This window comes from Ovis canadensis, chromosome 3, assembly GCF_042477335.2.
Source record: "Ovis canadensis isolate MfBH-ARS-UI-01 breed Bighorn chromosome 3, ARS-UI_OviCan_v2, whole genome shotgun sequence".
NCBI lineage: Eukaryota > Metazoa > Chordata > Mammalia > Artiodactyla > Bovidae > Ovis > Ovis canadensis.
Genome location: NC_091247.1, coordinates 185,194,152 through 185,207,476, shown reverse-complemented (window position 1 = coordinate 185,207,476; position 13,325 = coordinate 185,194,152).

Here is a 13,325-nt window from a genome sequence, read left to right as displayed (position 1 = left end):
TGGGCACAATAAAGGACAGAAATGGTATGGACCTAACAGAAGCAGAAGATATTAAGAAGAGGGGGCAAGAATACACAGAAAAACTATACAAAAAAGATCTTAATGACCCAGATAACCGCGATGGTGTGATCACTCACTTAGAGCCAGATATCCTGGAATGCGAAGTCAAGTGGGCCTTAGGAAACATCACTATGAACAAAACCAGTGGAGGTGATGGAATTCCAGTTGAGTTATTTCAAATCCTAAAAGATAATGCTGTTAAAGTGCTGCACTCAATATGTCAGCAAATATGAAAAACTCAGCAGTGGCCACAGGACTGGAAAAGATCAGTTTTCATTTCAATCCCAAAGAAAGGCAATGCTAAAGAATGTTCAAACTACTGCACAATTGCACTCATTTCACAAGCTAGCAAAGTAATGCTCAGAATTCTAAATGTCAGGCTTCAGCAGTATGTGAACTGAGAATTTGCAGATGTTCAAGCTGGATTTAGAAAAGGCAGAGGAACCAGAGATCAAATTGCCAACATCTGTTGGATCATAGATAAAGCAAGAGAATTCCAGAAAAACATCTACTTCTGCTTCATTGACTATGCTAAAGCCTTTGACTATGTGGATCACAACAAACTATGGAAAACTCTTAAAGAGATAGGAATCCCAGACCACCTGACCTGCCTCCTGCAAACCTGTATGCAGGTCAAGAAGCAACCATTAAAACTGGACATGGAATAATGGACTGTTTACAAATTGGGAAAGGAGTATATCAAGGCTGTATATTGCTACCCTGCTTATTTAACTTACATGCAGGGTACATCATGCAAAATCCTATAATGGATGAAGCACAGCTGGAATCAAGATTTCCGGGAGAAATATCAATAACTTCAGATATGCAGATGAAACCATCCTTATGGCAAAAAGCAAAGAGGAACTAAAGAGACCCTTGATGAAAGTGAAAGAAGAGAATGAAAAAGCTGGCTTAAAACTCAACATTTCAAAAAAGATCACAGCATCTGGTCCCATCACTTCATGGCAAATAGATGGGGAAACAATGACAACAGTGACAGACTTTATTTTCTTGGGGTCCAAAATCACTGCATATGGTGCCTGGAGCCACGAAATTAAAAGACATTTACTCCTTGGAAGAAAAACTATGACAAATGTAGACAGCATGTTAAAAAGCAGGGACATTACTTTACCAACAAAGGTCCATCTAGTCAAAGCTGTGGTTTTTCCAGTAGTCATGTATGGATGTGAAAGTTGGACTGTAAAGAAGGCTGAATGATGAAGACTTGATGCTTTTGAGCCATGGTGTTGAAGAATACTCTTGAGAGTCCCTTGGACTGCAAGGAGATCAAACTAGTCAATCCTAAAGGAAATGAATCCAGAATATTCATTAGATGAACTAATGCTGAAGCTCCAATACTTTGGCCGCCTGATGCAAAGAGCCGATTCATTAGAAAAGTCCCTGATGCTGAGAACATTGAAGGCAGGAGAAGAGGACAATAGAGGATGAGATGATTGGATGACATTACCAGCTCAATGGACATGAGTTTGAGCAAGCTCCGGGAGATGGTGATGGACAGGGAGGCCTGGTGTGCTGCAGTCCATTGGGTTGCAAAGAGTTGGGCACAACTGAGTGAACAACAACAAATCTCATTATGGAGGGCTCCATCCTTGTGACCTGCTCAGCTGCTTAGCTGTGTCCGACCATTTGAGACCCCATGGACTATAGCCCAACATGCTCCTCTGTCCATGAGATTCTCCAGGCAAGAATACTGGATTGGGTGGCCATTTCTTTCTCTAGGAGATCTTCCTGACCCAGGGATTGAATCCACATTTCCTGTGTCTTATGACCTAGTCACCCCCAAAAGACCTGCCCCCTAATAACCTCACATTGGTTGCAGAATTCCAATTTGTGAATGTTGGGGGCAGGGGGGGCACAGACATTCAGGCTACAACAGGGTGATGGGCATGAAGTTGAGATTTGTTGGTCAGCACCCCCACCAGCACTATATGTGGTGGAAGAGAGGCAGTTACTCAACGGAAAGGGCACTGATCCCAGAAAAGAACAAGAGAGGATGTGCAGGCAAACACGACAGGTGCTAATGGCCTCTCATCCTTTGCTCATATCGGTGTCTGATTCCATTTACATGGAATGTCTAGAAAAGGCAGATGCGTAGAGACCAAAGTGGACTTGTGGTTGCCCAGGGAGGCGTGAGGGAGGAATGGGGAGAGACTGCTCATGGGTACCAGGTTTCCTTTGGGGGTGACGAGAATGTTCTGGAATTAGTGTGACGCCTGCACAACTCCATGATCATACAAACACCCCTGACTTGTTCATCTTATAAGCGAATGGTATGATATGTGAATTTATCTCAGTGAAGTTGTGCTGTTTTTTCAAAGGCCAGCTTCCTTTTTTAACTTCCAATTTAATATACTAAGTGAACTCTGTGAACTGGTGGAAGTTTTTTTTTTTGAGGGGACACCAAGCTAAATGTTCTAAAGGAATAAAGCCAGAAGTCATAGAATTGTAAGCAAGCAGATAAGTTATGGGGTCCCCAGAGACAACGACCAGGAATGGCTTTCCTGATGTAAGAAAAACCAGTTTGGCCTAAGCCATTTTGTGATGTAAGCCTAGCTGCAATACTTGCCCTTGAACAGTTCTCAGTAATCAATGATCTTAAGGAAAGTGAGGGACCATAGGAACAAAGGAAAGCAATCAAGAAACAATAGTTTAGCATTAAAACTGAGTCTCAGTTCCTCCTCAAGGGATTTTCATAATAATATACCTTTGAGTTTTGCAGGAACTAAGCCCCCCACCCACGTGGAAGACAGAATGGTGATGTTGACCCTTCTGACATGAACTGAACTGACTGACATGAATCAACTAGAGCTTGGAGTCTGTCAACCTTTCAGTTCAATTTAATTCAGTCTTCAGTCATGTCCTACTCTTTGCAACCCCATGGACTGCAGCACACCAGGCCTTACTGTCCATCACCAACTCCCAGAGTTTACCCAAATTCATGTCCATTGAGTCAGTGATGCCATCCAGCCATCTCATCCTGTGTCATCCCCTTCTCCTCCTGCCTTCAATCTTTCCCAGCATCAGGGTCTTTTCCAATGAGTCAGCTCTTCATATTAGGTGGCCAAAGTATTGGAGCTTCAACTTTAGCATCAGTCCTTTCAATGAATATTCAGGACTGATTTCCTTTAGGATTGAGTGGTTTGTCAATCTTTGCCCCAACGCTATGCTGAATTCTCCCCTGCTCAAGCCTCTTTATGAATATTCATGTATCCTAGCTTAAAACTTCCCTAATTTTCATGCTCAGGAAGACACTGCTTTGGGAAAGATCTCTGGTGTTCTCTTTACTTACTGTAAGTAATAAATCTTTCCTTCTCCTGATCTCTTTCACTTTCACTTTCCTGATCTCTGGTTTGGTTGTATCTATTGGCTTGACATGGACCAAGAGGTGACCCTGGATTTCAGGCTCATGCGTTCTAGTTATTGGGAGAAACTGAACGTGGACTGGAACTTATACAGGATCCTTTGAGTAGCGTCCTGCCCCACCCCTCCTGCACTCACTAGAGTCTCAGGTCCTGGCAGTGAGCAGGGGTAGAGCTGGGCTCCCCATCACCACCACATGACATCCCCCGTAGATACCTCGCTATCACTAGAATGGTTATTATATTTAAACTAAAGAAAATGAGGGAGAATTCCCTGGTGGTCCAGTGGTTAAGAATGTGCTTTCACTGCTGAGGGCCTGGGTTCAATCCATGGTTGGGGAACTAAGATTCCACAAGCTGCTTGGTGTAACCATAAATAAATAAAATTTTAAATTAAAAAAAAAAGAAAATGAGTGTCGGCAAGGACATGGCGAAATTGGACAGTCGTATATTACTGATGGGAATGTAAAATGGTACAGCTGCTGTGGAAAACAATATGGAAGCTCTGCAAAAAAATTAAAAATAGAATTATCATTCGACCCAGCAATTCCACTTCTGGGCATACACCCAAAAGAATGGAAAGCAGGAGCTCAGAAATATTTGTACCGCCACATTCATAGCAGTGTTATTCACAGTAGCCAAAAGACGGAGACAAGCAAGTGTCCATGTAAAACAAAGTCCTCCCTAAAACTGGGTTCCTCTGTCAAGGTTACGATTAACCTCTCTATCCAAAAAAAATTATTCTCTTTCTTGTCCCACACCTGTTATCCTTGAGACTGAGGAGTATCAAAGAAAAGGGAAGGACTGAAACCAAACAAGACCCAAAGGGACCCTTTTGGGTACAAGAGCCTTTCCGTGTCCCCTATTTCTTATTTACAGGAAAAAGGCTTCAGTCTCCTAAATCTTCCCTGAGTTCCAGAGGGCAGATCAGTTATTAGATTACTAATTAGGAGGGAGGGGACACAGAAATAAAGAGAAAGCAGTCAAGAAACAACAGTGCAGCAGTAAAAAGTCCTAGTTTCTACTCAAGGGGTTGGCTTAATCCGACAGACAACTCAGAGTTCTGCTGCTGGAGCGGGCTCCCACCCACATGGCCAAGGGGGACTTCAGATCTGCACAAGCTCTGAGACCCCAGCCTGGATGGAACCAGAGGCTGCTGCCTGAGATTCCTGGAGCCCCACCCTGTTACCTCCCACCAACCAATCAGAAGGAGGCCACACACCCTGCAACCCTCCCCCCAGTTTTCCCTTTAAAAGCTCTTCCCCTAAACACCATCAGGGAGTTTGGATTTTTGAGGATGAACCACCCATCCTCCTTGTTCAGACCTGCAGTAAACTTTTCTCTGCTCCGAACTCCAATGTTTTGGTTTGTTTGACCTCGTATTTATTTGGGCACATGAATTTGGATTGCCAACACAAGGAAAGCAAACGCACACACACACACACATTTGAATATTATTTAACCTTTAAAAAAGGGAAGGAATTCTGACACATACTACAACATGGATGAGCCTCGGAAGCATTATGCTCAGCGAAATTAAGTGAGGGACAAGTACTGCACAATTCCACTTTGATGAGGTCCCAATGAAACTATGTAACTCGGATTGGGACTTGAATTTACGGTCTTTTAACTGAGATCACACACTTGGTTTCAGGACTTCATGAAGATCAGAGGTTCTTGTTGTCTCACTGCAGAAAGAATTCAGAGAGAGACAAAGTGATAGATAAGAAGCGGATTTATTTAGAGAGAAACACACTCCATAGCCAATGTGTGGGCCATCTCAGAAGGCCAGAGCACTGCAAGGCTATGGGTTACCAGGTTGGGTAATTTCATAGGCTGATCAGTGGGAGGATTATTCCAATAGTTTGGGGGAAGGAGCCAGGACTTCCAGGAACTGGGCCACTTTTTGGCCTTTGATGGGTGGCCTCAGAATTGTAATGGTGCTAGTGAGGGTAGCACTTGGCTTGCTGATGTGTTACAGTGAGTTTATACTGAGGCTCAAGGTCTAGTGAAAGCTGACTTGTCTGCCATTTTGAACTTATTTGGTTCTAATCAGTTTATGTCATGTCCTGGGGCTACGTCATTCTTTTAGAGTTTGTACCCTGCCCCCTTCCCTCCAATTTCACCTACAGTAGTCCAATTCATAGAGACAGAAGTAGAATGCTGGTTACCAGGGGCTGGTGGGGAGGCAGGAATGGGAAGATGTTGTTTAATGGGGACAGACTGTAGTTTTGTGAGATGGAAAGGGTTCTGTGAATGGATGGTGGTGATGGTTGCACAGCCATGTGAATGTACTTAATGACTCTGAACGGTACACCGACAAATGGTGAAGATGTTAGATTTCCCAAAGGACATGCCACGCTATGCTCTTTGAGGTTCTCTGTTAGGCAAGGGCCTGAGCTGAACACAGGGGCTCCCTCCCCACTCTGAGCTATTGGAAAATGGCCCAGCCCAGCTGCTAACTTTTGAACTGTAGTGCTGGAGAAGACTTTAAAAAGTGCTTTGAATTGCAAGGAGATCAACCAGTCAATCCTAAAGGAAATTAACCCTGAATACATTGGAAGGACTAATGCTGAAGCTGAAGCTCCAATACTTTTGCCACCTGATGTGAAGAACTGATTCATTGGAAAAGACTCTGATGCTGGAAAAGATTGAAGGCAGGAGGAGAAGGGGATGACAGAGGATGAGATGGTTGGATGGCATCACAGACTCCATGGACATGAGTTTGAGCAAACTGCAGGAGATGGTGAAGGACAGGGAAGCCTGGCATGCTGAAGTCCATGGGGTCACAAAGAGTCAGACGTGACTTAGCAACTGAATAACAGCAACAGCTGCTTACTGGCTCCTCCTCTGACCCAGGACAGGAGAGTCAGCAACCTGAATCCCATTGGGCGGCTCAGAGCAGGACTCTCAGGCCCAAGGTTATAATAATCCCCAACTGTGGCTCCATGTTCATGGCCCCGAAAGGCATCGATTGGCAGCTCCATTGTCCCTGGCTGGGGCAGTGACAGTCCCTGGCATGAGGGACGGAGAAGGGGACCAAAGAACACTCTGATCCCCAAATCCTTGGATTCTGGGAATTGCTGCCTGTCACCCTGGCATTTAGGATAGTTTGAGTAAATGCTGTCTGAGACCACTTTGCCAAATGTAGCAAAAGTACCGTCTCCACCCCCATCGCTCTGCCGGGAAGCCAAGTCCAGTTCTCGTCGGAGCAGGAAAGCAGCAGTCTCAGGGGAGAGAGGGTCACTGAACTTGGCCCTGGGACCCCTGGGTTCCAGGCTCTTGCTGCCTGTCCTAATAACCCTCCAGCACCATTTCACCCACTTCCTAGGGGTGTAAAACAGGTTTATCTGGACGGTGGGAAGAATCGCCAACAGTTGCTCCCGCATTGTTACCCTTTTCACATACACAGCACTTTCCATTCATGGAAGATAGGAGAAACTCTTTTTTATGTACATAATTTTATATATATTCATTTGGGCTTCTCAGGCGGTGCTGGTGTTAAAGAACCCACCTGCTAATGCAGGAGACATAAGAGATGCGGTTCAGTCCCTGGGTCGGGAAGGTCCCCTGGACGAGGGTATGGCAGCCCACTCCAGTATTCTTGCCTGTAGAATCCCATGGACAGAGGAGCCTGGCGGGCTACAGTCCATGGTGCTGCAAAGAGTCAGACACAGCAGAAGCGACCGAGCACACAGCACACAGGTGTTTGTTTAGGCTGCGCTGGGTCTTTGTTGCCGCAGGGGCTTTTCTCTACTAGTGGCAAGCAGTGGCTGCTCTCTCGTGGCGGTGGGTGTGAGCTTCTGATTGCTGAGGCTTCTCTAGCTGCTGAGCGTCGGCTCTAGGGCACTCAGACTTCAGCAGCTCGCTGTTCTCAGGCTCTGGAGCACAGGCTCAGGAGCTGTGCACAGGCTTGGTTGCTCCGCAGCACATGGGATCGTCCCGGATCAGGGACTGAACCCAGGTCTCCTGCGTTGGCAGGCAGACTCTACCACTGAACCACCAGGGAAGTCCTTGAGAAACTCCTGAAGGGGTGTTTCTCCCTCATTCTCGGAACTCAAATTAAAATGAGATTTTTGCACTGGTGGGGCTGGAGGATGGGGATGGCACAGGCAGAGCACCCTTCACATGTGCAGCCCTGTCTGGGAGCATTTCATGCAGGCTCTCATTTGACCCACATGGTCCCTCTAAGAGGCAGGGGACGCAAGCCTAATTCATAGTGGCCCAGACTGAGCTGGTGGGGTGGAGGCCCTCACCCAGGATCTGATGCCACCACTAAGTGCCAGGGCTGGGGTCAGAACCCAGGGTGGATTCATTGCATAGATGAGTGAGTAAGTGAATTGGCAAAATGAGCTCCTTGTGGAAGCCTGGCCAGGGCCGGGTGGGGCTGGAATGGGAGCAGAGGGCATGCCAGAGAAGTGAATCTAGTTAGTCTTGGGTTGCAAGTGACAAACACAACCTGAACTAGTGTTGGCGAAAACAGGGCTCTATTGGAGGGCTTTTGATCTGGCTTGGTTATTTTTATATTGCAGGTCACAACCCTTTCAATGTGTCACGAAATCAATTTAATGGATTTAATTTTATTAGTTGACTAATAGTAAAGGAAAATGACATGGAATAGAATGGAAAGTATCGGAATGTATCATACCTCATAAGGGCTTACATACTGTTTCATGAAAATGATATGCATATAATCATAACACACGCATGTGTGCCTGTGTTCTGAACTGCCATGTGAACTGGGTCATAGAGAGTGTTTCAGAGCTGCTAATGTCCTAATCGCTCACAGAACCAAAGAAAAGCCTACGGAGTGTCAGGCAGCTGCAGGGACCACAGGCCCTGAGACCAGGAGTCCATTGTAGGTGGTCGTGCTCTCGCTCACTCTTTCCTTTCCCCAAACTCTGGGCTTCCCTCAGAGGGGAGAAGGGCCGGGTTCCAACCTCATTCTGTCCTGTTATAGGCAGGCTTTCTTTTGGACTGCGCTGGGCCTTCACTGCTGCGTGTGGGCTTCCTCTAGTTGTTGCAAGCAGGAGCTACTCTCTAGCTGTCGTGCACGGCTTCTCACTGTAGTTGGTTCTCTGCTTCGGATCGCAGGCTTAGGAGTTGTGGCACGCGGGCTGAGTTGCCCTGTAGCATGAGTAATCTTCCCAGACCAGGGATGGAACCTGTGTCCCCTGCATTGAGAGGTGTATTCTTAACCGCAAGAACACCCAGGAAGTCCATAGATTGTTGGTTTTTTTCCCCCCATAACTGAGAGAACACAGCCTCAGGCCTATTCCTCTTTATGTCTTTCTGGTTCCTGCAGTGCAGATGCAAGAGCATTTTCTCCGCCAGATTTAGGAAGAAGATTCCTTGGGAAGAGCTCTCTGGGTTACCCTGTGTCCCATGTCCTGCTGGTCCCTGTGGTCAGAGGACTATGGTCGTTGGTTTCCCCAGCCCGGGGCACATTCCCTCTCCCATACTGAACACAGTGTGCTTTTTCCAAAAGTCCTCACCAAAGCCCTGAGGTTGAAGAGAGGAAGAAACAAGGTCCCTACAGCCCAGGGAGGGGCGGGGGGCTCTTCTGGACAAATCAACTCATGACTGTCTTCCATGAGGAGGGTCAGTGATCTAAGAGCTGGGGGTGCCAACTTGGTTCACATATCACCTGGGTAGTGTTTTGCAGAGTAGCCTGTTTCCCAAGCAGCTGACCCTCCAAGGTGGGTGTGTATGTGTGTGGATCTGGGCCCCCTGCGGCTCTGCAGGTCCCTGGCTGAGCTGCCCACTCTGCTCAAACAGAAGACTCTGTTTTGGGATGTCTCCTGCCCTCTCTGGAGCTGGGACTTAGGGAGATGCCCTCTGAGAAGAGAGCCGGTCCTCCTGGAACCAGAACTTGCCTTTTTGTTTGGATGAGGTGATGTTATCTCACCTGGGGCTTTTGTTGATGTCTCTAAGGCACTACTGGGGGTGGGAGAGTGGCTACGGGAAACATTACTGTGGCCAAAGACAGAAAGTCCAGAGGCCACCAGAGTCTGCCTGGAGACTGGCAGACCCAGGTCTGTTCCCTTTGCACTTTACCTGCAAAGCTGGGCAGTTGGGCTCTAGCTGGAAGGGGATCCCCATAACTTCATCTTAGTGTCTTCCACAGGGAGTGTCTTCTGCTGGGTGGACCCTTAGCCTTCAGGAATGAGTAAGAAGCCTATTGGGCTTCCCCCTGAAACTGCCAGACTCCCGCCCCATCTGTGAAAGTCAGGAAGCCCATTGTAGGAGCCAGGATCTTTTTTTGGGCTATGATTCTATGATCCTTAGACTCCAACATTCTATGATTCTGAGATCCTAGGAACTGAAGAGCCCTTTGTGTCCTTGACTGTTGCTTTGGATCCAAGCCTTATTCTCTCCCCAGTCCTGCAGATTTGTTTTTTTAGACTGCCCTTGACCTCAAGAAGGCCACCCACGGGAAATATATTTGGTCTCGCCCTCGCCTGGAGTGAGCTTCAGAAGAAATGAGACTGCGTTCTCCTATCTTTATGCCCCTTTCTTCACTGGGGCAGGGCCTGCCTCTGTGTCATTTTTTCTCCTTGGCAATTTGCTTTTAGCACAGTGAACCTTTGTTGACTCAAAGTGACCTAAATCCCACAGTTCATGGTCCATGTGGTTCCAATAGCCAGATGGAGGAAGTTATCCAGGGGGGCTCCAGGGAGCTCCAGCAGCTCATAGCTTGTTCTCTGTGCGCAAAGCAGGTGGGGCTGCACACTAGCCTCAGTCCTTGGGGGCAGCGTGTTTTGAGGCATGACATCAAGTTCATAGGGCCTGGCAGGGGAGGAAGAAGCAGCTGGGGAGAGGTCAGAGGGCACAGGGAGAAAGGACTTGCTATTGTGGAACTGTGGCTGAACAAACACAGCAAATGGAGTTTTTGTTTGTCAAGACAGTCTCCGCCAGGTCCCTGTCACCTTGCCAGGAAAGATGTTGACACCAGATCTTTCTGTCTATGGATCTGAACTCTTTCATGTGGCCACAAGGAAGTGCTGGCAGGGTGAGGCCCAAAGCTGGGCGGCTGACATCTGAGGTTCTAGATTCTCGGTCTAGATTCTAAAATTCCATAGGAAGGAAGGCAATGTTTGGCCTGACACAGAACAACACAGACTCACATCCCACCCTGTGCAGGGCACCAAGGTTGCTGGCTAGGAGTTGGGTGGATATGCAGAGACTAAGAAGTCTTCTGGGACAGAAGGAGGAAGCCCCTTGCTCCTTCCTGCCAAGGTGGGCACTGTGACATACTGCTCTTGGGACACAGGACCCCAAGAGCCCTCACCAGCAGCCTGGCCCCCAGATCTCAGGCTTCCGTGAGGCAGTGAGGATGCATCAGAAGAAAGGGTCTACCAACAGGATTTGGTCTCCATGACAGGCATCAGGGCCTGTTTGTAGGTTATTTTCTTAAGGCAAGAAATTGAAGTCACCATCCTGGCCAGCACTGAATAAGATGATGTCAGACTAAAAATGACTCTCCCTATCTTTCTGTCTTGGAATTTCTTAAAATCGGGATTGGCTTAATATGACCCATGGCCATTCCCTACTGGTATGGACTTGAGTTGTGATTTAGCCAGAAAAGCAAAACCCTGGGAAGAAGAGAGAGGAGGCTTCCAGGAAAAGCTGAGTTCTAAAGGTCATATGAATTAGATCACAGCTGACATTTGACTATATTTGTAGCCCGAGGTCCAGCGACACTCCAGGTCACACATGGGGACAACAGTCATCTCTCCTGATCTCAGTACAGGCTCTGGGATAAGGGCCTACTGTGGTCATGTTCATCCTTTCAGTAACTCAGGAGGTCTGTCTGTCTTTGCGCCTCTCTTTCCACTGAGAGAAGCAAGACTTAGAGGAATTAATAGTGTGTCCAAGGCCGCACATTCAGCGAACGGCAGAGCAGGGGCTTGAACCTAGGCCGGGCTGTCTGGATTCTGAGGCCAGAATCCTAATCACGATGCTCTACAGACTCTAGGAATCAGGTATTCAGAGTCAGTCACTGGTTTAAATTTTATGCAATGTTCTCATCTCTCTCCAAAGAAGGCAGGAGCTTTCTCCTGGAAAGAAATTGACCCTGAGGTCAGAAGAACCATGTCCCTCTCCTCTCCCTGCAGTGTCCAGGCCTGCGAAAGAAGGGAGGGAGCAGTGACTGTGAGCGCAGGCAGGACGAGGAGCAGAGCAGGGTCTGCCTGACAGCCCCGCCAGGCCCCAGGCACAGAGCCAACGGGAAAGGAAACTCCCTCTCTGATCACATTCTCAGCCACTCTGCACAGGAAAGGGCAGGCTCCCCCGAAGCCCAGACAGTCAGTCTCCAGACGGTTTTCACTGAAGGCTTTCCCAGAGAGTCTCCGGAATTCAGGCCAGTACTGGAGGGCAACAGAGCTCTGATTTAGCATCTGGAGAGCAGGGTGCCCTTGGGACCCTGAGAAAATCCATTCTCCTCTGGGCCTGTGTTTCTCCATCTGCAGTGGGCCGACTCAGTTCAGTTCAGTCACTCAGTTGTGTCTGATTCTTTGTGACCTCATGGACTACAGCACACCAGGCTTCCCTGTCCATAACCAACTCCTGGAGCTCACTCAAATTCATGTCCATTGAGTCAGTGCTGCCATCCAACCATCTCATCCTCTCTTATCCCCTTCTCCTCCTGACTTCAGTCATTCCCAGCATCAGGGTCTTTTCAAATGAGTCAGTTCTTTGAATCAGGTGGCCAAAGTATTGGAGTTTCAGCTTCAGCATCAGTCCTTCCAATGAATATTCAGGGCTGATTTCCTTTAGAATGGATATTCTTGCAGTCCAAGAGACTCTCAAGAGTCTTCTCCAACACCACAGTTCAAAAGCATCAATTTTTTTAGCACACAGCTTTCTTTATAGTCCAACTCTCACATCCATACATGACCACTGGAAAAACCATAGCTTTGACTAGACAGACATTTGTTGGCAAAGTAATGTCTTTGCTTTTCAGCATGTTGTCTAGGTTGGTCATAACTTTTCTTCCAAGAAGCAAGCATCTTTTAATTTCATGGCTGCAATCACCATCTGCAGTGATTTTGGAGCTCCCCAAAATAAAGTCTCTCACTGTTTCCACTGTTTCCCCATCTATTTCCCATGAAGTGATGGGACCAGATGCCATGATCTTTGTTTTCTGAATGTTGAGCTTTAAGCCAACTTTTTCACTCTCCTCTTTCACTTTCATCAAGAGGCTCTTTTGTTCCTCTACAATTTCTGCCATAAGGGTGGCGTCATCTGCATATCTGAGGTTGATAGTTCTCCCGGCACTCTTGATTCCAGCTTGTGCTTCATCCAGCCCAGCATTTCTCATGATATACTCTGCATAGAAGTTAAATAAGCAGGGTGACAATATACAGCCTTGATGTACTCCTTTTCCTATTTGGAACGAATCTGTTGTTCCATGTCCAGTTCTAACTGTTGCTTCCTGACCGGCATACAGATTTCTCAAGAGGTAGGTCAGGTGGTCTGGTATTCCCATCTCTTTCAGAATTTTCCACAGTTTATTGTGATCCACACAGTCAAAGGCTTTGGCAATAAAGTAGAAATAGATGTTTTTCTGGAACTCCCTCACTTTTTTGATGATCCAATAGATGTTGGCAATTTGATCTCTGGTTCCTCTGCCTTTTCTAAATCCAGCTTGAACATCTGGAAGTTCATGGTTCACATACTGCTGAAGCCTGGCTTGTAGAATTTTGAGCATTACTTTGCTAGCATGTGAGATGAGTCGTTTTAGCATTCTTTGGCATTGCTTCTCTTTGGGATTGGAATGAAAACTGATCTTTTGGTCACTGTGGCCTGTGGCCACTGCCGAGTTTTCCAAATTTGCTGACATATTGAGTGCAGCACTTTCACAGCATCATCTTTCAGGATTTG